General features: G+C 43.2%; 1 long non-coding RNA gene across 2 annotated transcripts in view; it reads left to right on the forward strand.

Moving 5' to 3' along the window:
- Positions 1-6648, forward strand: part of LOC132009687 (uncharacterized) — a 9549-nt gene extending 2901 nt beyond the window's left edge. For both annotated transcript variants that reach the window (XR_009402035.1, XR_009402034.1), the window contains exon 4: positions 6167-6648. This is a non-coding gene — a long non-coding RNA (uncharacterized LOC132009687). The remainder of the gene's footprint in view (positions 1-6166) is intronic.
- The last annotated feature ends 247 nt before the right edge of the window (positions 6649-6895 follow it).

Here is a 6895-nt window from a genome sequence, read left to right on the forward strand (position 1 = left end):
GGGGGGGGCTCAATCCCAGGATCCTGGGGTCATGACCTGAGCCGAAGGCCGATGCTTAATGACTGAGCCACTCAGGCGCCCCAATAAATAAAACCTTTGAAAAAAATTCTTTGAAAAAGGGACGCCTGGGTGGCTCAGTTGGTTGGGCGGCTGCCTTCGGCTCAGGTCGTGATCCCAGCGTCCTGGGATCGAGTCCCACATCGGGCTCCTTGCTCGGCAGGGAGCCTGCTTCTCCCTCTGCCTCTGCCTGCCATTCTGTCTGCCTGTGCTCGCTCTTTCCCCCTCTCTCTCTCTGATAAATAAATAAAATCTTAAAAAAAAAAAAAAATTCTTTGAAAAAGACTTAGACCGCACTAGAAACCAACTGCTTCTGTCATAGTCAAAGCATACAACACTGGATTGTTTAATTATCTGCATATTGATGTCAATTTTTTAACTTCAGTAAAGTTGACAGACAGTGTTATGGTAGTGGATATTAGGTGTACAACGTAGTGATTCGACAATCGTGTACATTACAATTCCACGATCCTACACAATGCTCACCACGGTCCACGGTAACGGTACGTACCATCTGTCACCACACAAGGTCATCACAGTATTATTGGCTGTTCCCTATGTTGTACTTTTTAATCTCCATGACTTATTTATTTTGTAACTAGAAGTTTGTACCTCTTTTTTTTTTTTTTTTTAAAGTGAACTCTCTGCCCCTTGTGGGGTTTGAACTCATGACCTCAAGATCAGGAGTTGCACACTTATCAACTGAGCCAGCCAGGCCTAAGTTTGTACTTCTTTATTTTATTTATTTTTTTTAAAAGATTTTATTTATTTATTTGACACAGAGAGAGGTCACAAGTAGGCAGATAGGCAGGCAGAGATAGAGGGGGAAGCAGGCTCCTCGCTGAGCTGAGAGCCTGATGCAGGGCTTGATCCCAGGACCCTGAGATCATGACCTGAGCGGAAGGCAGAGACTTAAGGAACTGAGCCATCCAGGTGCCCTGGTTTCTGTTTTTTTGTTTGTTTGTTTGTTCATTTGTTTTCAACATTCCACATATGAATGAAATCAAATGGTATTTCTCTTTCTCTGACTTAATTCACTTAGCATGATACCCCCAAGTCCATCCATGTTGTCGCAAATGGCCAGATATTATTTTTTATGGCTAATGTTCATATATGCATATGTGCCTACATAATCGCCATGCCACACCTTCTTTATCCATTCATCTGTTGATGAACACTTGGTTGCTTCCATATCTTGGCTACTGTAAATAAAGCTGCAATAACCGGAGGGGGCCAGATAGTTTGTGTTTCATTTTCTTTGGGCAAATACCCCGTAGTAGAATTACTGGGGTACATGGTAAATTCTATTTATTTTTTAAGATTTTATTTATTTGACAGACAGAGATCACAAGTAGGCAGAGAGGCAGGCAGAGAGAGAGGGGGAGGCTCCCTGCCGAGCACATATCCCCATGCAGGGTTTGATCCCAGGACCCTGAGATCATGACCTGAGCTGAAGGCAGAGGCTTAACACACTGAGCCACCCAGGCGCCCTCTCATCGTGGTTTTGATCTGCATTTCCCTGATGATGAGTGCCGTTGGGCATCTTCTCATGTGTCTGATGACCATCTGTATGTCTTCTTTGGAAAAATGTCTATTCTGGTCTTCTGCCCATTTTTATTAGGATCATCTGTTTTGCTGATGTTGAATTATATAAGTTCTTTATATATTTTGGATATTATCTCCTTATCGGATATCATTTGCAAATATCTTCTCCCATTCAGTAGGTCGCCTTTTCATTTTGTTGATGGTTTCCTTCACTGTGCATATTTTTGCTTTCTCTTACTTAAGACATATCTAGAAAAATGTTGGTAAGGCTGATATCCAAGAGATTATGGTCTATGTGTTTAGGAGTTTTCTGGTTTCAGGTCTCACACTTAGGTCTTTAATCCATTTTTTTTTAAAGATTTTATTTATTTATTTGACAGACCGAGATTACAAGTAGGCAGAGAGGCAGGCAGAGAGAGAGGAGGAAGCAGGCTCCCCACTGAGCAGAGAGTACAATGCAGGGCTCGATCCCAGGACCCCGGGATCATGACCTGAGCTGAAGGCAGAGGCTTAACCCACTGAGCCATCCAGGCGCCCCTCTTTAATCCATTTTGAGTTTATTTTTCTGCATGGTATGAGGAAGTGGTCCAATTTCATTCTTTTTGTATGTAGCTGTCCCATTTCCCCAACACTACTGAAGAGAGTATCTCTGGTCCATTACATATTCTTGAAGCTTCCTAATGGAAAATTTTATTGAGATCATTGTTGATTCTTATTCAGTTCTAGGAAATAACACAAATTCCTCACTTTCTCGGTTTCCCCCAACAGTAACCTTTTTTGTTTTTGTTTTTTTAAGTAAGTAAGCTCTATGCCCAAAGTGGGACTTGAACTCATGACCCCAAGATCAAGAGTCGCAAGCTCTACCGGCTGAGCCAGCCAGGCGCCCCCACTTTGTTTGTTTTTGTAGTAAAACACATGTGACATGCAATTTAACATTTTAAAGTATACAGTTTAGTAGCATTATGTACATCTACACTGATGTGTGCAAACATTACCACTACCCATCTCCAGAACTTTTTCATCTTCCCAAACTGAAACTCTGTCCCCATCAAACACTAACTTCCCCACTCGCTTCCCCTGCCCCTGGTAACCGCCATTCTACTTTCTGTCTCTATTAATTTGCTTGTTCTCTGGTACCTTGTAAAAGAGGAATCATACAATACTCGTTCTTTTATGTCTGGTTTATGTCACTTGGCATAATGGCCTCAGGGTTCATCCACGTTGTAGCAGGCATCAGAATTTCCTTCCTCTTTGAGGCTGAATAATATTCCATTGTGTAGATTCATCACATTCTCTATTCATCTGTTGATGGACTCTTGGATTGCTTCCATGTCTTCTCTATTGTTAAGTAATGCTGCTCCGAACATGAGTGTGCGAATATCTGTTTGAGTCCCCAGTGGCAATCTTTTACAAAATGATGTGTAGTATCACAACCAGGAGGTAAATATATAGATTATAGATAAAGATAGAGATAAATTTCCTGCTATGTGGTTTTTTTTTTTTTCCAGCTTTATTGATATTTATCAGGCAGGATATTGACACAGACACAATTCACTAATCTTATTCAGATTTTCTCAGGCTTACTTGTATCTGTTTGTTTGTGTGTATGTATTAAGTTACATACAATTTTATCATGTGGGTGGGTTTCCATATCCACCACCACAGTCAAGATTACAAACAGTTCCAATGCCACTACTATACCTATCCCTTTAGAATCAGCCCTCCCTCCTTCCACCAACTGCTCTTCTGTCCCCATCTAGCAAAAAAGTTACCATTTCAAAAATGTTGTATAAGTGGAATCAGACATTTTGTAACCTTTTGAAATTGTCTTTTTTAATTTTTTTTGTATTCAGCATAATTCTCTGGAGAATCATTCATTTGGTTGTTTGCATGAATCAAGGGTTCATTCCCTTTTATTGCTGATTGGAATTCTTTTTTTTTTAAGATTTTGTTTACTTATTTGACAGAGAGAGAGAGACAGTGAGAGATGGAACACAGTAGGGGCAGTGGGAGAGGGAGAAGTAGGCTTCCCACTGAGCAGCATGCCTGATATGGGACTCGATCCCAGGACCCTGCAATCATGACCTGAGTTAAAGGCAGATGCTTAACGGCTGAGCCACTCAGGCGCTCTGCTGAGTGGTATTCTGTAGTATGGATGGACCATGGTCTGTTTAATCATTCATCTGTGTGAAGGACTCTTGGGCTGCTGCCAGTTTTTGTCTATTAGGTATAAAGCTACTATGAGCATTAATGCACAGTTTCTGTGTGAACATGTTTTTATTTCTTCAGGATAAATGCCAGGAGTGCAATTACTGGGTTGTGTGATACTTGTCTGTTTAGTTTCTTCTGAAACTTCCAAATTGTTCTCCAGACAAGCTGCATCATTTTATATCTCCACCTGCAATAAGGCCCATGTGTATTCTGATGTACTCCAGTTCTTCCACATGCTCACCAGCATTTGGTCTCGTCATTATTTCTCATTTTAGTCATTCTGATAGGTGGTAGTGATTTCTCTGCGTGGTTTTAATTTACGTTTCCTTAATGGCTAAGATACTAACTAAACATCTTTTCAAGTGCTTATTTGCCAACCAGATATCCTATGGGGTGAAATGTCTCAGTATTTCAAACCTAGCCCAAATTTTATGTGATGTATACATATGATATTCATATGTACACATATGTAAAGTTGCTTACATTTGATGGAAGCCCAAAGTACAAGAATTCAAAGAAGTTTAATAAAGTCAACCTCAAATAAAACATGTTATAGCTAAAATAAAACACCAATAAAATTCTGACAAATGTGGGTAGTTAAGTATCCGCTGGATGTGGCAGAGTTTAGTGGATGCCATGCTAGTTACTGGCTGAGTTAAAGCCACGGCTGCCTGTTAAAAGACACTGGGACACCTGGGTGGCTCAGTGGGTTAAGCCTCTGCCTTTGGCTAAGGTCATGATCTCAGCGTCCTGGGATTGAGATCTGGCTCTCTGATCAGCAGGGAGCCTGCTGACTGGCCAAGATGTGGACCTGAACCTGCAGCCTCTGAGCTTGCTAAAGCCATCTGGGAGTTTTATCTTTGCTGAGTAGGGAGTGATGCCGCAAACATGTTACACATCCCCTCGCATATGCAGCATGCCCCTCCCCACACACCTCACACCTCCTTCCCACTAGGGAAGGCAGGAGAGGCAGACAAGGAAGGTGACTTGGCCAAGGACACCTGAGCTGAGGGGTGGAGCTGAACAATGGGACTAACTCTAGGCCAAGGTCATTCTCCCCAGGGCATCTGAGCTGGGGGTGTAATCGTGAGGCCTCAGGAAGCATCTTATAACCCGGGGGGATATACGGGTGATGGAGACAAACACAAAGCTCCTGTTCCAGGATGGGGTATTAGGAACGTGCAGAAAAATAAACCTGGAATGAAGGAGGGGTACTCTGCAACATCACCCGGGGTCAGAGGGAGAGGGGGCCCTGCAGGTGTCAGGAGCGTATGGGCGAAGCTCTAGAGGGGGATGTGCCAGGATGTGTTCTTCAGAACAGAGAATCAGGAGGTCCATGGTGAAGTGGAACGAGCCAGTCAGGGAGGGAGGAAAGGCCTGGTAGCCCCTGGGGATGCCTGACTTTGGGGTTTTTTTTTACAAAAAAGAGAGTAAGAGAGAACTAGCAGGGGAAGCGGGAGAGGGAGAAGCAGGGTCTCGATTTCGGGACCCTGGGATCATGACCTCCACGGAAGGCAGATGCTTATCAGACTGAGCCACCCAGGAGCCCCAGCTTATCTCCTTTTAACACTATTATTCCATTGTCTGCACGGACTGCAGGTTATCTGCTCAGCTGCTGAAGGACATCTTGGCTACTTCCAAGTTTTGACAACTATGAATAAAGGTGGCATAAATATTCCCATACAGGCGTTCATGTGGACCTGTCTTCAACTCTTTAGAGTAATTATCAAGGTGTACGAATACTGGGTCATACAGAAGAGTGTTTTTTTGTTTTGTTTTGTTTTTAAAGATTTTATTTATTTATTTGACAGACAGAGACCACAAGTATGCAGAGAGGCAGGCAGAGAGAGAGAAAGGAAGGGAAGCAGGATCCCTGCTGAGCAGAGGGCCGGACATGGGACTCCATCCCAGGACCCTGGGACCATGACCTGAGCCGAAGGCTGAGGCCCTAACCCACTGAGCCACCCAGGCGCCCCCAGAAGAGTGTTTTTGCAAGGAACTGCCAAACTATCTTCCAAAGTAGCTGTACTATTTTCCATTCATACCAGCTGAGAATGAGAGTTCTTGCTGCTCCATACCCTCGTGGGCATTTTTTGTGTTTCCCAAGTTGGATTTACCCTGTTCTAATAGGCGTAGGGTAGCATGTCCTTGGCGCTTGGACTGGCAATTCCTCAATGGCAGTTGAACATCTTTTCACATGCTTATTTGCCATCTCTGGTTGTCTGTTCGGGTTTGCCCCATTTTTTAATGAGGTTGTTCATTTTCTTATTGTGGGAGTTTTAGGGCTTTACATTTTGGATAACAGTCTTGTTTTCAAGGTTTTATTTTATTTTATTTTATTTTATTTTTCAAGGTTTTAAGTAATCCCTACACCAAATATGCAGCTCGAGGAGTCTGAATTCACACCCTGAGATCAAGAGTCGCATGCTCTACCGACTGAGCCACCAACCTGGATATAACCTTCTATCAGAGGTGTCTTTCCAAATATTTTCTTCCACTCTGTGGCTCGTCTTCCCATTCTCTTGGTCTTTCCCTTTTATTCTTTGTTTGTGTAATATCTTACGTATTTATCTGACAGAGAAAGAGTACAAGCAGGGGGAGCGCAGCAAAGGGACAGGACAGGAAGGAGGACGAGCTCCCCGCTGAGCAGGGAGCCCGATGCGGGGCTCGATCCCAGGACCCCGGGATCATGACCTGAGCAGCTGAAGGCAGCTGCTTAACCCACTGAGTCACCCAGGCGCCTGAGCCACTAGAGGTTTTGAGCAAAAGAGGGATGTGACAGAACTGAAAATTTAACTCCTATTAAATATCCAGTGATGGCATCTGAGAGGCAGGTTTCTAGAGCTCAAGGGAAAGGTCCAGGCAAGAGATAAACATTTGGGAACCATCAGCATGTTAATTTTTTTAATAAAACTTAAGGTGAGATTCGTATAACAAAATTAAACATTCTTTTATTTTTTATTTTATTATTTATAATTTATTTATTTATTTGGCAGAGAGGCAGGCAGAGATGGGGGAGAAGCAGGCTCCCCACTGAGCAGAGAGCCCAATGTGGGGCTTGATCCCAGGTCCCTGAGGTCAT

The sequence above is a fragment of the Mustela nigripes genome, chromosome 2 (genome assembly GCF_022355385.1).
Source record: "Mustela nigripes isolate SB6536 chromosome 2, MUSNIG.SB6536, whole genome shotgun sequence".
NCBI classification, from domain to species: Eukaryota; Metazoa; Chordata; class Mammalia; order Carnivora; family Mustelidae; genus Mustela; species Mustela nigripes.